Below are 24,724 nucleotides of genomic sequence, written 5' to 3' on the forward strand. Positions count from 1 at the left end.
GGCAGGAGAGGATGTGGGGTGTGCGTGTCATTTTTCCTGCCACCGCTGGTACACCGAGACTGTGGTATCCGGCGATCCTGGCCAAAGGAGAGACAAGTCATACCGGTTCAAGTGTGTAGGCTGTAGTCTGGGTTCTGTCGTTGCATGGCTGTGGGTAACAAGTGGCTTGTAGAGGACCTGGGCCCCAGGGTTTCCCCAATGTCACGTCACTGATGGGCCAAGAGTGTGAAAGTACCAGACACCACTGCAAGTTACACAATTGCTGCAAGGGTTTGCCCCGCCACATTGGGCGTCGGAATGATTCCCATGCCATTAGCTTTGTGTGTGGGCCAAGGGTAGGTTGCCAGTCTTGGCAGCAGGCCAGGAAGTATGGCTGCAGGTGAATCTCCATTGTTCAGTCCAGGAGTTCCTCTGGTGCGTTTTGTCACCGGTCCCTACAAGCTGCTTTTGTTGGAGGTCGTCCCATTTGGCCAAGGGCCGTTCCCTTGTGGAAGATCTCAGGGATCACATTTCCCCTTGAGGGTGAGTCCATTGTGTGGAAGCGTATGCACCAGGATTGGTTTGGTGGTCCAGAGGGCAGTGGCTCTTCCGCTGAGTAATCCCAGTTCCCCTGAGGGTGTCTCAGCGGTTCAGGATGACATCCCTATGCTGTGTCGGCGGGGAGGTGGCTCAGGCGGGGAAGTTCAAGGCCCATACCAGGGGGTTGATAGACGGCCCTGCTCTTTGTGCTGATGCGCGTGTGCTCTGAAGGCATCTGTGCCACGATGCATTCACGTTTGGCTGTGGACACACAGACATGATGGGCTGCAAATTAAATGTTGAGGGGAGATATAGTGCACATCGCTGGGCGGTATCACCCTTTGCCTCTGTGCGCCCCTTCACTTTTCTCAAACATCCCTGTGTTCTGTCACCCTGAGGCAGGTGGTGGAGTGCCAGGGAACAAACACCTGCAGCAGCATGTGGCCCTCTGTATAGTCCGTGACACCTGGCGAGGTGAGGACAGTGTGGCAAGGTGAGGCAAGGCGAGGCGAAAGAGGGTCAGAGTGGTTTTGGCGTGAAGTCCTTGACGATCCTCGTAGGAACCTTGTGGTGGTGAGTGGAACTTCTTTGCAGAAACCTAGATGTTTGGCCACGGGGACTTGTGCACTGAGACTACACCCTCACCTTCTTGGCTCTTCCAGGGGCACCCCAGATATGATGCCATGATCCTTAGATCCATTTGCAGCCCCGTGGGTCGGCTCTGGCCGCTCCTGACTGCTGACATGCTTGAGATCGGTGGCTGCCCCGTGGTGGAGCCTGCGACTTTGAACGTGCAGCCTTTGAGCAGGTGGATTGATGATGACTCCCATAAATGCACTGCTTGGAACTCTGAACAAATGAATGGGTCTCAGGTTTCTCCGCGGTCATATCACTGACGGGCCCGGGGGGGGAAATACAAGGCGCCAGGCAAGTAACACAGTTGCTGCAAGGGTTTACCCTGCCAGTTTGGGCATTGGAATATCTCCAATGCCAATAGCTTTCTGTGTGATCGACGGGCATCGCCTTGGCTCGACAAGGTTCCTGGTAGAAACCTTGTGGGGGTAAACGGAACTTCTTTGAAGAAACATAGATGTTTGGCCACGGAGACTTGTGCCGCGAGACTACACCGTCACATTCTGTGCTCTTCCTGGGGCACCCGAGCTCCGATGCCCTGAGACTTGGGTGCACTTCCTGCCCCGTGGCTCGAGTCTGGCCGCTCCCTTCTGCTGAGAGGATTGAGCTTGCTGACAGTTCGCGACTTTGCACGTCTAGCCTTTGAGTAGGAGCGTGGATCAGTGATGACTCCCATAAATGCATTCCTTGGAAATCTAAAGAAAATGAATGAGCAATACCTACCGTCTTCTCATCCTAACTGAGGTCCAGCACGTGGCTCCCAAAGGAAAATTAGGGAGAGGTCCATGTTGCATTTGCTACTGTGGGCGTGCACAGCAACATTGTTCAAGTTGAGGGTGGCGGGCTTCTCGTGCAGAAAGAGCCATGTGGAAAGGAGCCTGGGATGTCCATCTACATGGGAGGGCTAAGGACAACTTGACGTCTCTGGGCACCTGAGTCTAGCCAGAACTGCTATCCCCTGCCGCGGTCAGCGTGCGGGTGCGAAAGGAAGCGTGAGCCACTGGTACTCCTCTGGCTTGCCATTGAGATCTACAGGCCACCCTCAAGCTCAGGCCGTTGCCTTGTTCCCGCAAGAAACAGAAGTCTCTGCACTCAGGGTCAGAGAAGGAGTCCTGGCCAGGCCAGGCCTCTATGTCCTGTTCAGCTTGGGAGGTGGGATATAGTTTAGGTTTGCCCTGATGGTCGGGGGAAATGAAATGGGCCACTGTCCCCGGGATTTGGGCGACGCTGATGGCGCCTCCTTGGGTTGTGTCCTGCTTGTGTGTTGTGTGTGGAGAGGTTGGAAAATGCCTTAGGCAAATCCAGGGGATATCAAGCTACTTAGGTGAGGGGTGGATTCGTTTGGATCCTGGTGGAGAGAGGAAGGCAAGGCGAGTGGGAAATACACGTGAGAGTGTTGGCTAAGCCCACAGGCTTACTGTTGGGTGGATAGATGGTCGGTGGACATAGGGTTCCCGGAACTCTTTTGGGATATCTTCAGGAGCATTTGGAGTCCCGTGTAGGGAAGGAATACAGGTGCACATTCGTGGACCATGCCAACCTTTTCCTCTCCTTTCTCAATGTGCTTCACGGCGGATCCTTGTTCCAGCGAATGGTGCCTTCACGGCACAGGATGGTGTCTTCTCACTGGGACCGATTTGGAGCCGTTGGGATGTTTTGTCCCTGTGTGGCCTCATTGCCCCTATGTTGAGGATGTTAAGGTGTTCCTTAGGACAGCCCAGCGTCATTGCTATACCAGGTCGGCATAGCATTCCCTGAGGTTTGGCGCTCTTCCCGGAGGTCTTTGGGCCCAACCATGCAGAAAGAAGGGAGTTGGCTGCCAAGGAAACGCTACAGGTTTAAGGGCTGGAGTGAATGTGTGCTGCCGGGGTCATTTTGTCCTGCCACCTTCTGCTGCTGTGAGCCTGTGATCTCCAGCGGGCATGGCTTCAAGCCAGAGAAGTCACGCCGGTTCAAGGGTGCAGGATGTTGGATGCGTTCTCTCATTGCACGGCTGTGGGTGACACGTTGGTTCTGGAGGACCTGGGTCTCATGGTTTCTCCAAGGTCTTGTCCTTGAAGGGAAGAATGCAAATGTGCAAGGTGCTACGGTAAGTTACCCAGTTGCTGCAAGGGTTTGGCCCGCCACTTTGGGCATTGGAATGGCTCCCTTGCCATTAGCTTTGGTTGCGGTCCTAGGGAAGTTCCTCTGACTTGGCAGGAGATGAGGAAGTATACCTGCTGGTGAGTCTCCCTTGATCAGTCCAGGGGTTCCTCAGGTGCCCTTTTTCATGGGTCCCTACGTGCCGCTTTTGATGGAGGATGTCATATTCGGCCAAGGGTCCTTCCCTTATGGAAGATCTCTCCCCTTGAGAGCGTGTCCACTGTGTTTAATCATAAGTGCCAAAGGCGTGTTTGTTCCCATAGAGGGCACTTGCTCTTAGGCTGAGGGGGCCCTGTTGTCCTGAGGGTGTCTCAGGGGAACAGGAAGACATCCTTTTGCTGTGATGGAGGGCAGATGGCTCAGGAGAGGAATTTCATGGTCCGAGAACAGGGGGTTCTTGGTCAGCGGCACTCTTTGTCCTGATGGCCGCACGCTCTGAAGGCGCCTGTGACACAATGCTTTCACGTTTGGCTGTGGACACACAGGCAAGATGGACAGCAAATGAAATGTTGAGGAGAGATAGAACACACATCGCTGGGTGGTAACGCCCTTTCCCTCGGTGCGCACGTGCACCCTCCTCAAGCATGTGTGTGTTCTCTCACCCCGAGCCAGTTGGAATGCCAGGGAAGGAATGCCAGCAGCAGCCTGGGGCCATCCGTATAATCCCTGATACCCGTTGAAGTGAGGACGGTGTGGCAAGGCGAGGCCAGGCGAAGGAGTCTCGGAGGGGTGTTGGCGTGCATTCCATGAGGATCCTGCTTTAACCCTTGTTGCGGTAAGCGACACTTCTTTGCTAAACCTAAAGGTTTGGCGACAGGAACGTGTGCACCGGGGCTACACCCTCACCTTCTGGTCTTTTCTCGGGGAACACGAGCTTTGATGCCCTGAGAACTGGCTGCATTTCCTGACCCATGGCTCGGCTCTGGCCACTTCTGTAGGCTGATATGATTCAGCTCGCTGGCCGTCCCGTGGTGGAATCTGCAACTTTGCATGTCCACCGTTCGAGCATGTGCTTGGATCGATGATGACTCCCACAAATGCATTCCTTGGAAATCTGAACAAAATGAGTGAGAAATCCCTACCGTCTCCTCGTTGGAACTGAGGTCCAGCACGTGGCTCCCAAAAGGAAAGTAGGGAGAGGTTCACGTTGCATTTGCGGTCGTGGGTGTCCACAGCCACGTTGTTCAAGTTGAGGGTTGTGGTCATCTCATGGGGAGAAGAGCCATTGGGAAAGGAGCCTGGGATGCCAATCCAGGTGGGAAGGCTTGGAACAGTGTGCCGTCTCTGGGTTCCTTGATCTAGCCAGGACTGCTGTCCCCTACCATGGTTCAGCATGCAGGTAGGAGAGGAAGCGTGAGCCATTGCTGGTTCTGCCGCCTGCACTTGGGTTCTACAGGCTGCCCCCACCTGCTGGTCATTGCCTTGTGGCCTCAAAGAAACTGACGTTTGTAGGCTCAGGATCAGAAGAGGATTCCAGCCTAGGGCAGGCTTCTTTGTCATGTTCTGCGTGGGAGACCAGATGCAGTTTAGGTTTCTCCTGATGAGGGGAGAAATCAAATGGGTCACTGTTCCTGGGAGTTTGGCCAATCTGATGGCTCCTCCTCGGGTTGTGTCCTGCTTGTGCGTGCTGTGTGAAGGGGCTGAAAAATGCCTTAGTCAGACTTGGTCACGGCAAGCTTCTTTGGTGAGGGGTGGCTCTGGCATCTTGCCGTGACACGTTGGGATCCCGGTAGAGAGAGAGTAAGGCAAGGCGAGTGAAAGAGACACGTGAGATGGCTGGCTAAGCCCACAGGTTTACTGGTGGGTGGATACATCGACGGTGGCCATGGGGTTCCCAGAACATATTTGGGATTCCCTCAGGAGCATCTGGAGGCACGTGTAGGGAGGGAATACGAGAGCACAGTTGTGGACTGTCCCGCCTCTTTCCTCTCCTTGGTCGATTTGCTTCATGTCGGGTCCTTGTGCCTGCGAATGGTTGCCTTCATGGCACAGTATGGTGTCTTCTCATGGGGGCCGATTTGGAGGCCTTGGGGTGTTTTGTCCCTGTCTGGCCACGTTCCCCCTGTGTTGAAGATGTGAAGGTGTTCCTGAGGACAGCCAAGCATCGTTTCTATACCCGGCCCTCATAGCGTTCCCTGAGGATTGGAGCTGTACCCGGAGGTCATTGGGGGCAACCATGCAGAAACAAGGGAGTCGGCTGCCAAGGAAAGGCTACAGGTTTAAGGGCAGGAGAGGATGTGTGGTGTGGGTGTCATTTTTCCTGCCACCGCTGGTACACCGAGACTGTGGTATCTGGCGAGCCTGGCCACAGGCCAGACAAGTCATACCGGTTCAAGTGTCTAGGCTGTTGTCTGGGTTCTGTCGTTGCATGGCTGTGGGTAACAAGTGGCTTGTAGAGGACCTGGGCCCCAGGGTTTCCCCAATGTCACGTCACTGATGGGCCCAGGGTGTGAAAGTACCAGACAGCACTGCAAGTTACACAATTGCTGCAAGGGTTTGCCCCGCCACATTGGGCGTCGGAATGATTCCCATGCCATTAGCTTTGTGTGTGGGCCAAGGGTAGGTTGCCAGTCTTGGCAGCAGGCCAGGAAGTATGGCTGCAGGTGAATCTCCATTGTTCAGTCCAGGAGTTCCTCTGGTGCGTTTTGTCACCGGTCCCTACAAGCTGCTTTTGTTGGAGGTCGTCCCATTTGGCCAAGGGCCGTTCCCTTGTGGAAGATCTCAGGGATCACATTTCCCCTTGAGGGTGAGTCCATTGTGTGGAAGCGTATGCACCAGGATTGGTTTGGTTCTCCAGAGGGCAGTGGCTCTTCCGCTGAGTAATCCCAGTTCCCCTGAGGGTGTCTCAGCGGTTCAGGATGACATCCCTATGCTGTGTCGGCGGGGAGGTGGCTCAGGCGGGGAAGTTCAAGGCCCATACCAGGGGGTTGATGGACGGCCCTGCTCTTTGTGCTGATGCCCGTGTGCTCTGAAGGCATCTGTGCCACGATGCATTCACGTTTGGCTGTGGACACACAGACATGATGGGCTGCAAATTAAATGTTGAGGGGAGATATAGTGCACATCGCTGGGCGGTATCACCCTTTGCCTCTGTGCGCCCCTTCACTTTTCTCAAACATCCCTGTGTTCTGTCACCCTGAGGCAGGTGGTGGAGTGCCAGGGAACAAACACCTGCAGCAGCATGTGGCCCTCTGTATAGTCCGTGACACCTGGCGAGGTGAGGACAGTGTGGCAAGGTGAGGCAAGGCGAGGCGAAAGAGGGTCAGAGTGGTTTTGGCGTGAAGTCCTTGACGATCCTCGTAGGAACCTTGTGGTGGTGGGTGGAACTTCTTTGCAGAAACCTAGATGTTTGGCCACGGGGACTTGTGCACTGAGACTACACCCTCACCTTCTTGGCTCTTCCAGGGGCACCCCAGATATGATGCCATGATCCTTAGATCCATTTGCAGCCCCGTGGGTCGGCTCTGGCCGCTCCTGACTGCTGACATGCTTGAGATCGGTGGCTGCCCCGTGGTGGAGCCTGCGACTTTGAACGTGCAGCCTTTGAGCAGGTGGATTGATGATGACTCCCATAAATGCACTGCTTGGAACTCTGAACAAATGAATGAGTCTCAGGTTTCTCCGCGGTCATGTCACTGACGGGCCCAGGGGCGAAAATACAAGGCGCCAGGGCAAGTAACCCAGTTGCTGCAAGGGTTTGCCCTGCCAGTTTGGGCATTGGAATATCTCCAATGCCAATAGATTTCTGTGTGATCGAAGGGCATCGCCTCTGGCTCGACAAGGTTCCTGGTAGAAACCTTGTGGGGGTAAACGGAACTTCTTTGAAGAAACATAGATGTTTGGCCACGGAGACTTGTGCCGCGCGACTACACCGTCACATTCTGTGCTCTTCCTGGGGCACCCGAGCTCCGATGCCCTGAGACTTGGGTGCACTTCCTGCCCCGTGGCTCGAGTCTGGCCGCTCCCTACTGCTGAGAGGATTGAGCTTGCTGACAGTCCGCGACTTTGCATGTCCAGCCTTTGAGCAGGAGCGTGGATCAGTGATGACTCCCATAAATGCATTCCTTGGAAATCTAAACAAAATGAATGAGCAATACCTACCGTCTTCTCATCCTAACTGAGATCCAGCACGTGGCTCCCAAAGGAAAATTAGGGAGAGGTCCATGTTGCATTTGCTACTGTGGGCGTGCACAGCAACATTGTTCAAGTTGAGGGTGGCGGGCTTCTCGTGCAGAAAGAGCCATGTGGAAAGGAGCCTGGGATGTCCATCTACATGGGAGGGCTAAGGACAACTTGACGTCTCTGGGCACCTGAGTCTAGCCAGAACTGCTATCCCCTGCCGCGGTCAGCATGCGGGTGCGAAAGGAAGCGTGAGCCACTGGTACTCCTCTGGCTTGCCATTGAGATCTACAGGCCACCCTCAAGCTCAGGCCGTTGCCTTGTTCCCGCAAGGAAACAGAAGTCTCTGCACTCAGGGTCAGAGAAGGAGTCCTGGCCAGGCCAGGCCTCTATGTCCTGTTCAGCTTGGGAGGTGGGATATAGTTTAGGTTTGCCCTGATGGTCGGGGGAAATGAAATGGGCCACTGTCCCCGGGATTTGGGCGACGCTGATGGCGCCTCCTTGGGTTGTGTCCTGCTTGTGTGTTGTGTGGGGAGAGGTTGGAAAATGCCTTAGGCAAATCCAGGGGATATCAAGCTACTTAGGTGAGGGGTGGATTCGTTTGGATCCTGGTGGAGAGAGGAAGGCAAGGCGAGCGGGAAATACACGTGAGAGTGTTGGCTAAGCCCACAGGCTTACTGTTGGGTGGATAGATGGTCGGTGGACATAGGGTTCCCGGAACTCTTTTGGGATATCTTCAGGAGCATTTGGAGTCCCGTGTAGGGAAGGAATACAGGTGCACATTCGTGGACCATGCCAACCTTTTCCTCTCCTTTCTCAATGTGCTTCACGGCGGATCCTTGTTCCAGCGAATGGTGCCTTCACGGCACAGGATGGTGTCTTCTCACTGGGACCGATTTGGAGCCGTTGGGATGTTTTGTCCCTGTGTGGCCTCATTGCCCCTATGTTGAGGATGTTAAGGTGTTCCTTAGGACAGCCCAGCGTCATTGCTATACCAGGTCGGCATAGCATTCCCTGAGGTTTGGCGCTCTTCCCGGAGGTCTTTGGGCCCAACCATGCAGAAAGAAGGGAGTTGGCTGCCAAGGAAACGCTACAGGTTTAAGGGCTGGAGTGAATGTGTGCTGCCGGGGTCATTTTGTCCTGCCACCTTCTGCTGCTGTGAGCCTGTGATCTCCAGCGTGCATGGCTTCAAGCCAGAGAAGTCACGCCGGTTCAAGGGTGCAGGATGTTGGATGCGTTCTCTCATTGCACGGCTGTGGGTGACACGTTGGTTCTGGAGGACCTGGGTCTCATGGTTTCTCCAAGGTCTTGTCCTTGAAGGGAAGAATGCAAATGTGCAAGGTGCTACGGTAAGTTACCCAGTTGCTGCAAGGGTTTGGCCCGCCACTTTGGGCATTGGAATGGCTCCCTTGCCATTAGCTTTGGTTGCGGTCCTAGGGAAGTTCCTCTGACTTGGCAGGAGATGAGGAAGTATACCTGCTGGTGAGTCTCCCTTGATCAGTCCAGTGGTTCCTCAGGTGCCCTTTTTCATGGGTCCCTACGCGCCGCTTTTGATGGAGGACGTCATATTCGGCCAAGGGCCCTTCCCTTATGGAAGATCTCTCCCCTTGAGAGCGTGTCCACTGTGTTTAATCATAAGTGCCAAAGGCGTGTTTGTTCCCATAGAGGGCACTTGCTCTTAGGCTGAGGGGGCCCTGTTGTCCTGAGGGTGTCTCAGGGGAACAAGAAGACATCCTTTTGCTGTGATGGAGGGCAGATGGCTCAGGAGAGGAATTTCATGGTCCGAGAACAGGGGGTTCTTGGTCAGCGGCACTCTTTGTCCTGATGGCCACACGCTCTGAAGGCGCCTGTGACACAGTGCTTTCACGTTTGGCTGTGGACACACAGGCAAGATGGACAGCAAATGAAATGTTGAGGAGAGATAGAACACACATCGCTGGGTTGTATCGCCCTTTCCCTCGGTGCGCACGTGCACCCTCCTCAAGCATGTGTGTGTTCTCTCACCCCGAGCCAGGTGGAATGCCAGGGAAGGAATGCCAGCAGCAGCCTGGGGCCATCCGTATAATCCCTGATACCCGTTGAAGTGAGGACGGTGTGGCAAGGCGAGGCCAGGCGAAGGAGTCTCGGAGGGGTGTTGGCGTGCATTCCATGAGGATCCTGTTTTAACCCTTGTTGCGGTAAGCGACACTTCTTTGCTAAACCTAAAGGTTTGGCGACAGGAACGTGTGCACCGGGGCTACACCCTCACCTTCTGGTCTTTTCTCGGGGAACACGAGCTTTGATGCCCTGAGAACTGGCTGCATTTCCTGACCCATGGCTCGGCTCTGGCCACTTCTGTACGCTGATATGATTCAGCTCGCTGGCCGTCCCGTGGTGGAATCTGCAACTTTGCATGTCCACCGTTCGAGCATGTGCTTGGATCGATGATGACTCCCACAAATGCATTCCTTGGAAATCTGAACAAAATGAGTGAGAAATCCCTACCGTCTCCTCGTTGGAACTGAGGTCCAGCACGTGGCTCCCAAAAGGAAAGTAGGGAGAGGTTCACGTTGCATTTGCGGCCGTGGGTGTCCACAGCCACGTGGTTCAAGTTGAGGGTTGTGGTCATCTCATGGGGAGAAGAGCCATTGGGAAAGGAGCCTGGGATGCCAATCCAGGTGGGAAGGCTTGGAACAGTGTGCCGTCTCTGGCTTCCTTGATCTAGCCAGGACTGCTGTCCCCTACCACGGTTCAGCATGCAGGTAGGAGAGGAAGCGTGAGCCATTGCTGGTTCTGCCGCCTGCACTTGGGTTCTACAGGCTGCCCCCACCTGCTGGTCATTGCCTTGTGGCCTCAAAGAAACAGACGTTTGTAGGCTCAGGATCAGAAGAGGATTCCAGGCCTAGGGCAGGCTTCTTTGTCATGTTCTGCGTGGGAGACCAGATGCAGTTTAGGTTTCTCCTGATGAGGGGAGAAATCAAATGGGTCACTGTTCCTGGGAGTTTGGCCAATCTGATGGCTCCTCCTCGGGTTGTGTCCTGCTTGTGCGTGCTGTGTGAAGGGGCTGAAAAATGCTTTAGTCAGACTTGGTCACGGCAAGCTTCTTTGGTGAGGGGTGGCTCTGGCATCTTGCCGTGACACGTTGGGATCCCGGTAGAGAGAGAGTAAGGCAAGGCGAGTGAAAGAGACACGTGAGATGGCTGGCTAAGCCCACAGGTTTACTGGTGGGTGGATACATCGACGGTGGCCATGGGGTTCCCAGAACACATTTGGGATTCCCTCAGGAGCATCTGGAGGCATGTGTAGGGAGGGAATACGGGAGCACAGTTGTGGACTGTCCCGCCTCTTTCCTCTCCTTGGTCGATTTGCTTCATGGCGGGTCCTTGTGCCAGCGAATGGTTGCCTTCATGGCACAGTATGGTGTCTTCTCATGGGGGCCGATTTGGAGGCCTTGGGGTGTTTTGTCCCTGTCTGGCCACGTTCCCCCTGTGTTGAAGATGTGAAGGTGTTCCTGAGGACAGCCAAGCATCGTTTCTATACCTGGCCCTCATAGCGTTCCCTGAGGATTGGAGCTGTACCCGGAGGTCATTGGGCGCAACCATGCAGAAACAAGGGAGTCGGCTGCCAAGGAAAGGCTACAGGTTTAAGGGCAGGAGAGGATGTGGGGTGTGCGTGTCATTTTTCCTGCCACCGCTGGTACACCGAGACTGTGGTATCCGGCGATCCTGGCCAAAGGAGAGACAAGTCATACCGGTTCAAGTGTGTAGGCTGTAGTCTGGGTTCTGTCGTTGCATGGCTGTGGGTAACAAGTGGCTTGTAGAGGACCTGGGCCCCAGGGTTTCCCCAATGTCACGTCACTGATGGGCCCAGAGTGTGAAAGTACCAGACACCACTGCAAGTTACACAATTGCTGCAAGGGTTTGCCCCGCCACATTGGGCGTCGGAATGATTCCCATGCCATTAGCTTTGTGTGTGGGCCAAGGGTAGGTTGCCAGTCTTGGCAGCAGGCCAGGAAGTATGGCTGCAGGTGAATCTCCATTGTTCAGTCCAGGAGTTCCTCTGGTGCGTTTTGTCACCGGTCCCTACAAGCTGCTTTTGTTGGAGGTCGTCCCATTTGGCCAAGGGCCGTTCCCTTGTGGAAGATCTCAGGGATCACATTTCCCCTTGAGGGTGAGTCCATTGTGTGGAAGCGTATGCACCAGGATTGGTTTGGTGGTCCAGAGGGCAGTGGCTCTTCCGCTGAGTAATCCCAGTTCCCCTGAGGGTGTCTCAGCGGTTCAGGATGACATCCCTATGCTGTGTCGGCGGGGAGGTGGCTCAGGCGGGGAAGTTCAAGGCCCATACCAGGGGGTTGATAGACGGCCCTGCTCTTTGTGCTGATGCGCGTGTGCTCTGAAGGCATCTGTGCCACGATGCATTCACGTTTGGCTGTGGACACACAGACATGATGGGCTGCAAATTAAATGTTGAGGGGAGATATAGTGCACATCGCTGGGCGGTATCACCCTTTGCCTCTGTGCGCCCCTTCACTTTTCTCAAACATCCCTGTGTTCTGTCACCCTGAGGCAGGTGGTGGAGTGCCAGGGAACAAACACCTGCAGCAGCATGGGCCCCTCTCTATAGTCCATGATACCTGGCGAAGTGAGGAGAGTGCAGCAATGTGAGGCAAGTCAAGGCAAAAGAGTCTCAGAGTGGTTTTGGCGTGAAGTCCTTGAGGATCCCCGTAGGAACCTTGTGGCGGTGAGTGGAACTTCTTTGCAGAAACCTAGATGTTTGGCCACGGGGACTTGTGCACTGAGACTACACCCTCACCTTCTTGGCTCTTCCAGGGGCACCCCAGATATGATGCCATGATCCTTAGATCCATTTGCAGCCCCGTGGGTCGGCTCTGGCCGCTCCTGACTGCTGACTTGCTTGAGATCGGTGGCTGCCCCATGGTGGAGCCTGCGACTTTGAACGTGCAGCCTTTGAGCAGGTGGATTGATGATGACTCCCATAAATGCACTGCTTGGAACTCTGAACAAATGAATGGGTCTCAGATATCTCCGCGGTCATGTCACTGACGGGCCCGGGGGCGAAAATACAAGGCGCCAGGGCAAGTAACCAAGTTGCTGCAAGGGTTTGCCCTGCCAGTTTGGGCATTGGAATATCTCCAATGCCAATAGCTTTCTGTGTGATCCAAGGGCATCGCCTCTGGCTCGACAAGGTTCCTGGTAGAAACCTTGTGGGGGTAAACGGAACTTCTTTGAAGAAACATAGATGTTTGGCCACGGAGACTTGTGCCGCGAGACTACACCGTCACATTCTGTGCTCTTCCTGGGGCACCCGAGCTCCGATGCCCTGAGACTTGGGTGCACTTCCTGCCCCGTGGCTCGAGTCTGGCCGCTCCCTACTGCTGAGAGGATTGAGCTTGCTGACAGTCCGCGACTTTGCACGTCCACCTTTGAGTAGGAGCGTGGATCAGTGATGACTCCCATAAATGCATTCCTTGGAAATCTAAACAAAATGAATGAGCAATACCTACCGTCTTCTCATCCTAACTGAGGTCCAGCATGTGGCTCCCAAAGGAAAATTAGGGAGAGGTCCATGTTGCATTTGCTACTGTGGGCGTGCACAGCAACATTGTTCAAGTTGAGGGTGGCGGGCTTCTCGTGCAGAAAGAGCCATGTGGAAAGGAGCCTGGGATGTCCATCTACATGGGAGGGCTAAGGACAACTTGACGTCTCTGGGCACCTGAGTCTAGCCAGAACTGCTATCCCCTGCCGCGGTCAGCGTATGGGTGCGAAAGGAAGCGTGAGCCACTGGTACTCCTCTGGCTTGCCATTGAGATCTACAGGCCACCCTCAAGCTCAGGCCGTTGCCTTGTTCCCGCAAGGAAACAGAAGTCTCTGCACTCAGGGTCAGAGAAGGAGTCCTGGCCAGGCCAGGCCTCTATGTCCTGTTCAGCTTGGGAGGTGGGATATAGTTTAGGTTTGCCCTGATGGTCGGGGGAAATGAAATGGGCCACTGTCCCCGGGATTTGGGCGACGCTGATGGCGCCTCCTTGGGTTGTGTCCTGCTTGTGTGTTGTGTGTGGAGAGGTTGGAAAATGCCTTAGGCAAATCCAGGGGATATCAAGCTACTTAGGTGAGGGGTGGATTCGTTTGGATCCTGGTGGAGAGAGGAAGGCAAGGCAAGCGGGAAATACACGTGAGAGTGTTGGCTAAGCCCACAGGCTTACTGTTGGGTGGATAGATGGTCGGTGGACATAGGGTTCCCGGAACTCTTTTGGGATATCTTCAGGAGCATTTGGAGTCCCGTGTAGGGAAGGAATACAGGTGCACATTCGTGGACCATGCCAACCTTTTCCTCTCCTTTCTCAATGTGCTTCACGGCGGATCCTTGTTCCAGCGAATGGTGCCTTCACGGCACAGGATGGTGTCTTCTCACTGGGACCGATTTGGAGCCGTTGGGATGTTTTGTCCCTGTGTGGCCTCATTGCCCCTATGTTGAGGATGTTAAGGTGTTCCTTAGGACAGCCCAGCGTCATTGCTATACCAGGTCGGCATAGCATTCCCTGAGGTTTGGCGCTCTTCCCGGAGGTCTTTGGGCCCAACCATGCAGAAAGAAGGGAGTTGGCTGCCAAGGAAACGCTACAGGTTTAAGGGTTGGAGTGAATGTGTGCTGCCGGGGTCATTTTGTCCTGCCACCTTCTGGTGCTGTGAGCCTGTGATCTCCAGCGTGCATGGCTTCAAGCCAGAGAAGTCACGCCGGTTCAAGGGTGCAGGATGTTGGATGTGTTCTCTCATTGCACGGCTGTGGGTGACACGTTGGTTCTGGAGGACCTGGGTCTCATGGTTTCTCCAAGGTCTTGACCTTGAAGGGAAGAATGCAAATGTGCAAGGTGCTACGGTAAGTTACCCGGTTGCTGCAAGGGTTTGGCCCGCCACATTGGGCGTCAGAATGATTCCCATGCCATTAGTTTTGTGTGTGGGCCAAGGGTAGGTTGCCAGTCTTGGCAGCAGGCCAGGAAGTATGGCTGCAGGTGAATCTCCATTGTTCAGTCCAGGAGTTCCTCTGGTGCGTTTTGTCACCGGTCCCTACAAGCTGCTTTTGTTGGAGGTCGTCCCATTTGGCCAAGGGCCGTTCCCTTGTGGAAGATCTCAGGGATCACATTTCCCCTTGAGGGTGAGTCCATTGTGTGGAAGCGTATGCACCAGGATTGGTTTGGTTCTCCAGAGGGCAGTGGCTCTTCCGCTGAGTAATCCCAGTTCCCCTGAGGGTGTCTCAGCGGTTCAGGATGACATCCCTATGCTGTGTCGGCAGGGAGGTGGCTCAGGCGGGGAAGTTCAAGGCCCATACCAGGGGGTTGATGGACGGCCCTGCTCTTTGTGCTGATGCCCGTGTGCTCTGAAGGCATCTGTGCCACGATGCATTCACGTTTGGCTGTGGACACACAGACATGATGGGCTGCAAATTAAATGTTGAGGGGAGATATAGTGCACATCGCTGGGCGGTATCACCCTTTGCCTCTGTGCGCCCCTTCACTTTTCTCAAACATCCCTGTGTTCTGTCACCCTGAGGCAGGTGGTGGAGTGCCAGGGAACAAACACCTGCAGCAGCATGTGGCCCTCTGTATAGTCCGTGACACCTGGCGAGGTGAGGACAGTGTGGCAAGGTGAGGCAAGGCGAGGCGAAAGAGGGTCAGAGTGGTTTTGGCGTGAAGTCCTTGACGATCCTCGTAGGAACCTTGTGGTGGTGGGTGGAACTTCTTTGCAGAAACCTAGATGTTTGGCCACGGGGACTTGTGCACTGAGACTACACCCTCACCTTCTTGGCTCTTCCAGGGGCACCCCAGATATGATGCCATGATCCTTAGATCCATTTGCAGCCCCGTGGGTCGGCTCTGGCCGCTCCTGACTGCTGACATGCTTGAGATCGGTGGCTGCCCCGTGGTGGAGCCTGCGACTTTGAACGTGCAGCCTTTGAGCAGGTGGATTGATGATGACTCCCATAAATGCACTGCTTGGAACTCTGAACAAATGAATGAGTCTCAGGTTTCTCCGCGGTCATGTCACTGACGGGCCCAGGGGCGAAAATACAAGGCGCCAGGGCAAGTAACGCAGTTGCTGCAAAGGTTTGCCCTGCCAGTTTGGGCATTGGAATATCTCCAATGCCAATAGATTTCTGTGTGATCGAAGGGCATCGCCTCTGGCTGGACAAGGTTCCTGGTAGAAACCTTGTGGGGGTAAACGGAACTTCTTTGAAGAAACATAGATGTTTGGCCACGGAGACTTGTGCCGCGAGACTACACCGTCACATTCTGTGCTCTTCCTGGGGCACCCGAGCTCCGATGCCCTGAGACTTGGGTGCACTTCCTGCCCCGTGGCTCGAGTCTGGCCGCTCCCTACTGCTGAGAGGATTGAGCTTGCTGACAGTCCGCGACTTTGCATGTCCAGCCTTTGAGCAGGAGCGTGGATCAGTGATGACTCCCATAAATGCATTCCTTGGAAATCTAAACAAAATGAATGAGCAATACCTACCGTCTTCTCATCCTAACTGAGATCCAGCACGTGGCTCCCAAAGGAAAATTAGGGAGAGGTCCATGTTGCATTTGCTACTGTGGGCGTGCACAGCAACATTGTTCAAGTTGAGGGTGGCGGGCTTCTCGTGCAGAAAGAGCCATGTGGAAAGGAGCCTGGGATGTCCATCTACATGGGAGGGCTAAGGACAACTTGACGTCTCTGGGCACCTGAGTCTAGCAAGAACTGCTATCCCCTGCCGCGGTCAGCATGCGGGTGCGAAAGGAAGCGTGAGCCACTGGTACTCCTCTGGCTTGCCATTGAGATCTACAGGCCACCCTCAAGCTCAGGCCGTTGCCTTGTTCCCGCAAGGAAACAGAAGTCTCTGCACTCAGGGTCAGAGAAGGAGTCCTGGCCAGGCCAGGCCTCTATGTCCTGTTCAGCTTGGGAGGTGGGATATAGTTTAGGTTTGCCCTGATGGTCGGGGGAAATGAAATGGGCCACTGTCCCCGGGATTTGGGCGACGCTGATGGCGCCTCCTTGGGTTGTGTCCTGCTTGTGTGTTGTGTGGGGAGAGGTTGGAAAATGCCTTAGGCAAATCCAGGGGATATCAAGCTACTTAGGTGAGGGGTGGATTCGTTTGGATCCTGGTGGAGAGAGGAAGGCAAGGCGAGCGGGAAATACACGTGAGAGTGTTGGCTAAGCCGACAGGCTTACTGTTGGGTGGATAGATGGTCGGTGGACATAGGGTTCCCGGAACTCTTTTGGGATATCTTCAGGAGCATTTGGAGTCCCGTGTAGGGAAGGAATACAGGTGCACATTCGTGGACCATGCCAACCTTTTCCTCTCCTTTCTCAATGTGCTTCACGGCGGATCCTTGTTCCAGCGAATGGTGCCTTCACGGCACAGGATGGTGTCTTCTCACTGGGACCGATTTGGAGCCGTTGGGATGTTTTGTCCCTGTGTGGCCTCATTGCCCCTATGTTGAGGATGTTAAGGTGTTCCTTAGGACAGCCCAGCGTCATTGCTATACCAGGTCGGCATAGCATTCCCTGAGGTTTGGAGCTCTTCCCGGAGGTCTTTGGGCCCAACCATGCAGAAAGAAGGGAGTTGGCTGCCAAGGAAACGCTACAGGTTTAAGGGCTGGAGTGAATGTGTGCTGCCGGGGTCATTTTGTCCTGCCACCTTCTGGTGCTGTGAGCCTGTGATCTCCAGCGTGAGTGGCTTCAAGCCAGAGAAGTCACGCCGGTTCAAGGGTGCAGGATGTTGGATGCGTTCTCTCATTGCACGGCTGTGGGTGACACGTTGGTTCTGGAGGACCTGGGTCTCATGGTTTCTCCAAGGTCTTGTCCTTGAAGGGAAGAATGCAAATGTGCAAGGTGCTACGGTAAGTTACCTAGTTGCTGCAAGGGTTTGGCCCGCCACTTTGGGCATTGGAATGGCTCCCTTGCCATTAGCTTTGGTTGCGGTCCTAGGGAAGTTCCTCTGACTTGGCAGGAGATGAGGAAGTATACCTGCTGGTGAGTCTCCCTTGATCAGTCCAGTGGTTCCTCAGGTGCCCTTTTTCATGGGTCCCTACACGCCGCTTTTGATGGAGGACGTCATATTCGGCCAAGGGCCCTTCCCTTATGGAAGATCTCTCCCCTTGAGAGCGTGTCCACTGTGTTTAATCATAAGTGCCAAAGGCGTGTTTGTTCCCATAGAGGGCACTTGCTCTTAGGCTGAGGGGGCCCTGTTGTCCTGAGGGTGTCTCAGGGGAACAAGAAGACATCCTTTTGCTGTGATGGAGGGCAGATGGCTCAGGAGAGGAATTTCATGGTCCGAGAACAGGGGGTTCTTGGTCAGCGGCACTCTTTGTCCTGATGGCCGCACGCTCTGAAGCCGCCTGTGACACAGTGCTTTCACGTTTGGCTGTGGACACACAGGCAAGATGGACAGCAAATGAAATGTTGAGGAGAGATAGAACACACATCGCTGGGTTGTATCGCCCTTTCCCTCGGTGCGCACGTGCACCCTCCTCAAGCATGTGTGTGTTCTCTCACCCCGAGCCAGGTGGAATGCCAGGGAAGGAATGCCAGCAGCAGCCTGGGGCCATCCGTATAATCCCTGATACCCGTTGAAGTGAGGACGGTGTGGCAAGGCGAGGCCAGGCGAAGGAGTCTCGGAGGGGTGTTGGCGTGCATTCCATGAGGATCCTGTTTTAACCCTTGTTGCGGTAAGCGACACTTCTTTGCTAAACCTAAAGGTTTGGCGACAGGAACGTGTGCACCGGGGCTACACCCTCACCTTCTGGTCTTTTCTCGGGGAACACGAGCTTTGATGCCCTGAGAACTGGCTGCATTTCCTGACCCATGGCTCGGCTCTGGCCACTTCTGTACGCTGATATGATTCAGCTCGCTGGCCGTCCCGTGGTGGAATCTGCAACTTTGCATGTCCACCGTTCGAGCATGTGCTTGGATCGATGATGACTCCCACAAATGCATTCCTTGGAAATCTGAACAAAATGAGTGAGAAATCCCTACCGTCTCCTCGTTGGAACTGAGGTCCAGCACGTGGCTCCCAAAAGGAAAGTAGGGAGAGGTTCACGTTGCATTTGCGGCCGTGGGTGTCCACAGCCACGTGGTTCAAGTTGAGGGTTGTGGTCATCTCATGGGGAGAAGAGCCATTGGGAAAGGAGCCTGGGATGCCAATCCAGGTGGGAAGGCTTGGAACAGTGTTCCGTCTCTGGCTTCCTTGATCTAGCCAGGACTGCTGTCCCCTACCACGGTTCAGCATGCAGGTAGGAGAGGAAGCGTGAGCCATTGCTGGTTCTGCCGCCTGCACTTGGGTTCTACAGGCTGCCCCCACCTGCTGGTCATTGCCTTGTGGCCTCAAAGAAACTGACGTTTGTAGGCTCAGGGTCAGAAGAGGATTCCAGGCCTAGGGCAGGCTTCTTTGTCATGTTCTGCGTGGGAGACCAGATGCAGTTTAGGTTTCTCCTGATGAGGGGAGAAATCAAATGGGTCACTGTTCCTGGGAGTTTGGCCAATCTGATGGCTCCTCCTCGGGTTGTGTCCTGCTTGTGCGTGCTGTGTGAAGGGGCTGAAAAATGCTTTAGTCAGACTTGGTCACGGCAAGCTTCTTTGGTGAGGGGTGGCTCTGGCATCTTGCCGTGACACGTTGGGATCCCGGTAGAGAGAGAGTAAGGCAAGGCGAGTGAAAGAGACACGTGAGATGGCTGGCTAAGCCCACAGGTTTACTGGTGGGTGGATACATCGACGGTGGCCATGGGGTTCCCAGAACACATTTGGGATTCCCTCAGGAGCATCTGGAGGCATGTGTAGGGAGGGAATACGGGAGCACAGTTGTGGACTGTCCCGCCTCTTTCCTCTCCTTGGTCGATTTGCTTCATGGCGGGTCCTTGTGCCAGCGAATGGTTGCCTTCATGGCACAGTATGGTGTCTTCTCATGGGGGCCGATTTGGAGGCCTTGGGGTGTTTTGTCCCTGTCTGGCCACGTTCCCCCTGTGTTGAAGATGTGAAGGTGTTCCTGAGGACAGCCAAGCATCGTTTCTATACCTGGCCCTCATAGCGTTCCCTGAGGATTGGAGCTGTACCCGGAGGTCATTGGGCGCAACCATGCAGAAACAAGGGAGTCGGCTGCCAAGGAAAGGCTACAGGTTTAAGGGCAGGAGAGGATGTGTGGTGTGGGTGTCATTTTTCCTGCCACCGCTGGTACACCGAGACTGTGGTATCCGGCGATCCTGGCCAAAGGAGAGACAAGTCATACCGGTTCAAGTGTGTAGGCTGTAGTCTGGGTTCTGTCGTTGCATGGCTGTGGGTAACAAGTGGCTTGTAGAGGACCTGGGCCCCAGGGTTTCCCCAATGGCACGTCACTGATGGGCCCAGAGTGTGAAAGTACCAGACACCACTGCAAGTTACACAATTGCTGCAAGGGTTTGCCCCGCCACATTGGGCGTCGGAATGATTCCCATGCCATTAGCTTTGTGTGTGGGCCAAGGGTAGGTTGCCAGTCTTGGCAGCAGGCCAGGAAGTATGGCTGCAGGTGAATCTCCATTGTTCAGTCCAGGAGTTCCTCTGGTGCGTTTTGTCACCGGTCCCTACAAGCTGCTTTTGTTGGAGGTCGTCCCATTTGGCCAAGGGCCGTTCCCTTGTGGAAGATCTCAGGGATCACATTTCCCCTTGAGGGTGAGTCCATTGTGTGGAAGCGTATGCACCAGGATTGGTTTGGTTCTCCAGAGGGCAGTGGCTCTTCCGCTGAGTAATCCCAGTTCCCCTGAGGGTGTCTCAGCGGTTCAGGATGACATCCCTATGCTGTGTCGGCGGGGAGGTGGCTCAGGCGGGGAAGTTCAAGGCCCATACCAGGGGGTTGATGGACGGCCCTGCTCTTTGTGCTGATGCGCGTGTGCTCTGAAGGCATCTGTGCCACGATGCATTCACGTTTGGCTGTGGACACACAGACATGATGGGCTGCAAATTAAATGTTGAGGGGAGATATAGTGCACATCGCTGGGCGGTATCACCCTTTGCCTCTGTGCGCCCCTTCACTTTTCTCAAACATCCCTGTGTTCTGTCACCCTGAGGCAGGTGGTGGAGTGCCAGGGAACAAACACCTGCAGCAGCATGGGCCCCTCTCTATAGTCCATGATACCTGGCGAAGTGAGGAGAGTGCAGCAATGTGAGGCAAGTCAAGGCAAAAGAGTCTCAGAGTGGTTTTGGCGTGAAGTCCTTGAGGATCCCCGTAGGAACCTTGTGGCGGTGAGTGGAACTTCTTTGCAGAAACCTAGATGTTTGGCCACGGGGACTTGTGCACTGAGACTACACCCTCACCTTCTTGGCTCTTCCAGGGGCACCCCAGATATGATGCCATGATCCTTAGATCCATTTGCAGCCCCGTGGGTCGGCTCTGGCCGCTCCTGACTGCTGACTTGCTTGAGATCGGTGGCTGCCCCATGGTGGAGCCTGCGACTTTGAACGTGCAGCCGTTGAGCAGGTGGATTGATGATGACTCCCATAAATGCACTGCTTGGAACTCTGAACAAATGAATGGGTCTCAGATATCTCCGCGGTCATGTCACTGACGGGCCCGGGGGCGAAAATACAAGGCGCCAGGGCAAGTAACCAAGTTGCTGCAAGGGTTTGCCCTGCCAGTTTGGGCATTGGAATATCTCCAATGCCAATAGCTTTCTGTGTGATCCAAGGGCATCGCCTCTGGCTCGACAAGGTTCCTGGTAGAAACCTTGTGGGGGTAAACGGAACTTCTTTGAAGAAACATAGATGTTTGGCCACGGAGACTTGTGCCGCGAGACTACACCGTCACATTCTGTGCTCTTCCTGGGGCACCCGAGCTCCGATGCCCTGAGACTTGGGTGCACTTCCTGCCCCGTGGCTCGAGTCTGGCCGCTCCCTACTGCTGAGAGGATTGAGCTTGCTGACAGTCCGCGACTTTGCACGTCCACCTTTGAGTAGGAGCGTGGATCAGTGATGACTCCCATAAATGCATTCCTTGGAAATCTAAACAAAATGAATGAGCAATACCTACCGTCTTCTCATCCTAACTGAGGTCCAGCATGTGGCTCCCAAAGGAAAATTAGGGAGAGGTCCATGTTGCATTTGCTACTGTGGGCGTGCACAGCAACATTGTTCAAGTTGAGGGTGGCGGGCTTCTCATGCAGAAAGAGCCATGTGGAAAGGAGCCTGGGATGTCCATCTACATGGGAGGGCTAAGGACAACTTGACGTCTCTGGGCACCTGAGTCTAGCCAGAACTGCTATCCCCTGCCGCGGTCAGCGTACGGGTGCGAAAGGATGCGTGAGCCACTGGTACTCCTCTGGCTTGCCATTGAGATCTACAGGCCACCCTCAAGCTCAGGCCGTTGCCTTGTTCCCGCAAGGAAACAGAAGTCTCTGCACTCAGGGTCAGAGAAGGAGTCCTGGCCAGGCCAGGCCTCTATGTCCTGTTCAGCTTGGGAGGTGGGATATAGTTTAGGTTTGCCCTGATGGTCGGGGGAAATGAAATGGGCCACTGTCCCCGGGATTTGGGCGACGCTGATGGCGCCTCCTTGGGTTGTGTCCTGCTTGTGTGTTGTGTGTGGAGAGGTTGGAAAATGCCTTAGGCAAATCCAGGGGATATCAAGCTACTTAGGTGAGGGGTGGATTCGTTTGGATCCTGGTGGAGAGAGGAAGGCAAGGCAAGCGGGAAATACACGTGAGAGTGTTGGCTAAGCCCACAGGCTTACTGTTGGGTGGATAGATGGTCGGTGGACATAGGGTTCCCGGAACTCTTTTGGGATATCTTCAGGAGCATTTGGAGTCCCGTGTAGGGAAGGAATACAGGTGCACATTCGTGGACCATGCCAACCTTTTCCTCTCCTTTCTCAATGTGCTTCACGGCGGATCCTTGTTCCAGCGAATGGTGCCTTCAGGGCACAGGATGGTGTCTTCTCACTGGGACCGATTTGGAGCCGTTGGGATGTTTTGTCCCTGTGTGGCCTCATTGCCCCTATGTTGAGGATGTTAAGGTGTTCCTTAGGACAGCCCAGCGTCATTGCTATACCAGGTCGGCATAGCATTCCCTGAGGTTTGGCGCTCTTCCCGGAGGTCTTTGGGCCCAACCATGCAGAAAGAAGGGAGTTGGCTGCCAAGGAAACGCTACAGGTTTAAGTGTTGGAGTGAATGTGTGCTGCCGGGGTCATTTTGTCCTGCCACCTTCTGGTGCTGTGAGCCTGTGATCTCCAGCGTGCATGGCTTCAAGCCAGAGAAGTCACGCCGGTTCAAGGGTGCAGGATGTTGGATGTGTTCTCTCATTGCACGGCTGTGGGTGACACGTTGGTTCTGGAGGACCTGGGTCTCATGGTTTCTCCAAGGTCTTGACCTTGAAGGGAAGAATGCAAATGTGCAAGGAACTACGGTAAGTTACCCGGTTGCTGCAAGGGTTTGGCCCGCCACATTGGGCGTCAGAATGATTCCCATGCCATTAGTTTTGTGTGTGGGCCAAGGGTAGGTTGCCAGTCTTGGCAGCAGGCCAGGAAGTATGGCTGCAGGTGAATCTCCATTGTTCAGTCCAGGAGTTCCTCTGGTGCGTTTTGTCACCGGTCCCTACAAGCTGCTTTTGTTGGAGGTCGTCCCATTTGGCCAAGGGCCGTTCCCTTGTGGAAGATCTCAGGGATCACATTTCCCCTTGAGGGTGAGTCCATTGTGTGGAAGCGTATGCACCAGGATTGGTTTGGTTCTCCAGAGGGCAGTGGCTCTTCCGCTGAGTAATCCCAGTTCCCCTGAGGGTGTCTCAGCGGTTCAGGATGACATCCCTATGCTGTGTCGGCGGGGAGGTGGCTCAGGCGGGGAAGTTCAAGGCCCATACCAGGGGGTTGATGGACGGCCCTGCTCTTTGTGCTGATGCGCGTGTGCTCTGAAGGCATCTGTGCCACGATGCATTCACGTTTGGCTGTGGACACACAGACATGATGGGCTGCAAATTAAATGTTGAGGGGAGATATAGTGCACATCGCTGGGCGGTATCACCCTTTGCCTCTGTGCGCCCCTTCACTTTTCTCAAACATCCCTGTGTTCTGTCACCCTGAGGCAGGTGGTGGAGTGCCAGGGAACAAACACCTGCAGCAGCATGGGCCCCTCTCTATAGTCCATGATACCTGGCGAAGTGAGGAGAGTGCGGCAAGGTGAGGCAAGTCAAGGCAAAAGAGTCTCAGAGTGGTTTTGGCGTGAAGTCCTTGAGGATCCACGTAGGAACCTTGTGGTGGTGAGTGGAACTTCTTTGCAGAAACCTAGATGTTTGGCCACGGGGACTTGTGCACTGAGACTACACCCTCACCTTCTTGGCTCTTCCAGGGGCACCCCAGATATGATGCCATGATCCTTAGATCCATTTGCAGCCCCGTGGGTCGGCTCTGGCCGCTCCTGACTGCTGACTTGCTTGAGATCGGTGGCTGCCCCGCGGTGGAGCCTGCGACTTTGAACGTGCAGCCTTTGAGCAGGTGGATTGATGATGACTCCCATAAATGCACTGCTTGGAACTCTGAACAAATGAATGGGTCTCAGATATCTCCGCGGTCATGTCACTGACGGGCCCGGGGGCGAAAATACAAGGCGCCAGGGCAAGTAACCAAGTTGCTGCAAGGGTTTGCCCTGCCAGTTTGGGCATTGGAATATCTCCAATGCCAATAGCTTTCTGTGTGATCCAAGGGCATCGCCTCTGGCTCGACAAGGTTCCTGGTAGAAACCTTGTGGGGGTAAACGGAACTTCTTTGAAGAAACATAGATGTTTGGCCACGGAGACTTGTGCCGCGAGACTACACCGTCACATTCTGTGCTCTTCCTGGGGCACCCAAGCTCCGATGCCCTGAGACTTGGGTGCACTTCCTGCCCCGTGGCTCGAGTCTGGCCGCTCCCTACTGCTGAGAGGATTGAGCTTGCTGACAGTCCGCGACTTTGCACGTCCAGCCTTTGAGTAGGAGCGTGGATCAGTGATGACTCCCATAAATGCATTCCTTGGAAATCTAAACAAAATGAATGAGCAATACCTACCGTCTTCTCATCCTAACTGAGGTCCAGCACGTGGCTCCCAAAGGAAAATTAGGGAGAGGTCCATGTTGCATTTGCTACTGTGGGCGTGCGCAGCAACATTGTTCAAGTTGAGGGTGGCGGGCTTCTCGTGCAGAAAGAGCCATGTGGAAAGGAGCCTGGGATGTCCATCTACATGGGAGGGCTAAGGACAACTTGACGTCTCTGGGCACCTGAGTCTAGCCAGAACTGCTATCCCCTGCCGTGGTCAGCGTGCGGGTGCGAAATGAAGCGTGAGCCACTGGTACTCCTCTG

The 24,724-nt window shown here is 54.7% G+C and overlaps 15 non-coding genes across 15 annotated transcripts; all 15 read left to right on the plus strand.

Moving 5' to 3' along the window:
- The first annotated feature begins 1,329 nt into the window (after positions 1-1,329).
- On the plus strand, positions 1,330-1,422 carry LOC130707969 (small nucleolar RNA SNORD116). The gene has a single exon (XR_009007999.1). It is a non-coding gene; the product is annotated as a small nucleolar RNA SNORD116 (small nucleolar RNA).
- Positions 1,423-1,808: 386 nt separating this feature from the next.
- Positions 1,809-1,900, plus strand: LOC130707929 (small nucleolar RNA SNORD116). The gene has a single exon (XR_009007959.1). It is a non-coding gene; the product is annotated as a small nucleolar RNA SNORD116 (small nucleolar RNA).
- A 2,409-nt stretch (positions 1,901-4,309) lies between these two features.
- On the plus strand, positions 4,310-4,401 carry LOC130707790 (small nucleolar RNA SNORD116). The gene has a single exon (XR_009007820.1). It is a non-coding gene; the product is annotated as a small nucleolar RNA SNORD116 (small nucleolar RNA).
- Positions 4,402-6,847: 2,446 nt separating this feature from the next.
- On the plus strand, positions 6,848-6,940 carry LOC130707963 (small nucleolar RNA SNORD116). Its single transcript, XR_009007993.1, has one exon. It is a non-coding gene; the product is annotated as a small nucleolar RNA SNORD116 (small nucleolar RNA).
- A 388-nt stretch (positions 6,941-7,328) lies between these two features.
- On the plus strand, positions 7,329-7,420 carry LOC130707915 (small nucleolar RNA SNORD116). The gene has a single exon (XR_009007944.1). It is a non-coding gene; the product is annotated as a small nucleolar RNA SNORD116 (small nucleolar RNA).
- Positions 7,421-9,830: 2,410 nt separating this feature from the next.
- On the plus strand, positions 9,831-9,922 carry LOC130707791 (small nucleolar RNA SNORD116). The gene has a single exon (XR_009007821.1). It is a non-coding gene; the product is annotated as a small nucleolar RNA SNORD116 (small nucleolar RNA).
- A 2,447-nt stretch (positions 9,923-12,369) lies between these two features.
- LOC130707965 (small nucleolar RNA SNORD116) lies at positions 12,370-12,462 on the plus strand. Its single transcript, XR_009007995.1, has one exon. It is a non-coding gene; the product is annotated as a small nucleolar RNA SNORD116 (small nucleolar RNA).
- Positions 12,463-12,849: 387 nt separating this feature from the next.
- LOC130707901 (small nucleolar RNA SNORD116) lies at positions 12,850-12,941 on the plus strand. Its single transcript, XR_009007930.1, has one exon. It is a non-coding gene; the product is annotated as a small nucleolar RNA SNORD116 (small nucleolar RNA).
- Positions 12,942-15,366: 2,425 nt separating this feature from the next.
- On the plus strand, positions 15,367-15,459 carry LOC130707964 (small nucleolar RNA SNORD116). Its single transcript, XR_009007994.1, has one exon. It is a non-coding gene; the product is annotated as a small nucleolar RNA SNORD116 (small nucleolar RNA).
- A 388-nt stretch (positions 15,460-15,847) lies between these two features.
- Positions 15,848-15,939, plus strand: LOC130707916 (small nucleolar RNA SNORD116). Its single transcript, XR_009007945.1, has one exon. It is a non-coding gene; the product is annotated as a small nucleolar RNA SNORD116 (small nucleolar RNA).
- A 2,410-nt stretch (positions 15,940-18,349) lies between these two features.
- Positions 18,350-18,441, plus strand: LOC130707792 (small nucleolar RNA SNORD116). The gene has a single exon (XR_009007822.1). It is a non-coding gene; the product is annotated as a small nucleolar RNA SNORD116 (small nucleolar RNA).
- A 2,447-nt stretch (positions 18,442-20,888) lies between these two features.
- On the plus strand, positions 20,889-20,981 carry LOC130707966 (small nucleolar RNA SNORD116). The gene has a single exon (XR_009007996.1). It is a non-coding gene; the product is annotated as a small nucleolar RNA SNORD116 (small nucleolar RNA).
- A 387-nt stretch (positions 20,982-21,368) lies between these two features.
- Positions 21,369-21,460, plus strand: LOC130707902 (small nucleolar RNA SNORD116). The gene has a single exon (XR_009007931.1). It is a non-coding gene; the product is annotated as a small nucleolar RNA SNORD116 (small nucleolar RNA).
- Positions 21,461-23,885: 2,425 nt separating this feature from the next.
- LOC130707967 (small nucleolar RNA SNORD116) lies at positions 23,886-23,978 on the plus strand. The gene has a single exon (XR_009007997.1). It is a non-coding gene; the product is annotated as a small nucleolar RNA SNORD116 (small nucleolar RNA).
- A 388-nt stretch (positions 23,979-24,366) lies between these two features.
- On the plus strand, positions 24,367-24,458 carry LOC130707903 (small nucleolar RNA SNORD116). Its single transcript, XR_009007932.1, has one exon. It is a non-coding gene; the product is annotated as a small nucleolar RNA SNORD116 (small nucleolar RNA).
- The last annotated feature ends 266 nt before the right edge of the window (positions 24,459-24,724 follow it).

This window comes from Balaenoptera acutorostrata, chromosome 3 (genome assembly GCF_949987535.1).
Source record: "Balaenoptera acutorostrata chromosome 3, mBalAcu1.1, whole genome shotgun sequence".
Taxonomy (NCBI): domain Eukaryota; kingdom Metazoa; phylum Chordata; class Mammalia; order Artiodactyla; family Balaenopteridae; genus Balaenoptera; species Balaenoptera acutorostrata.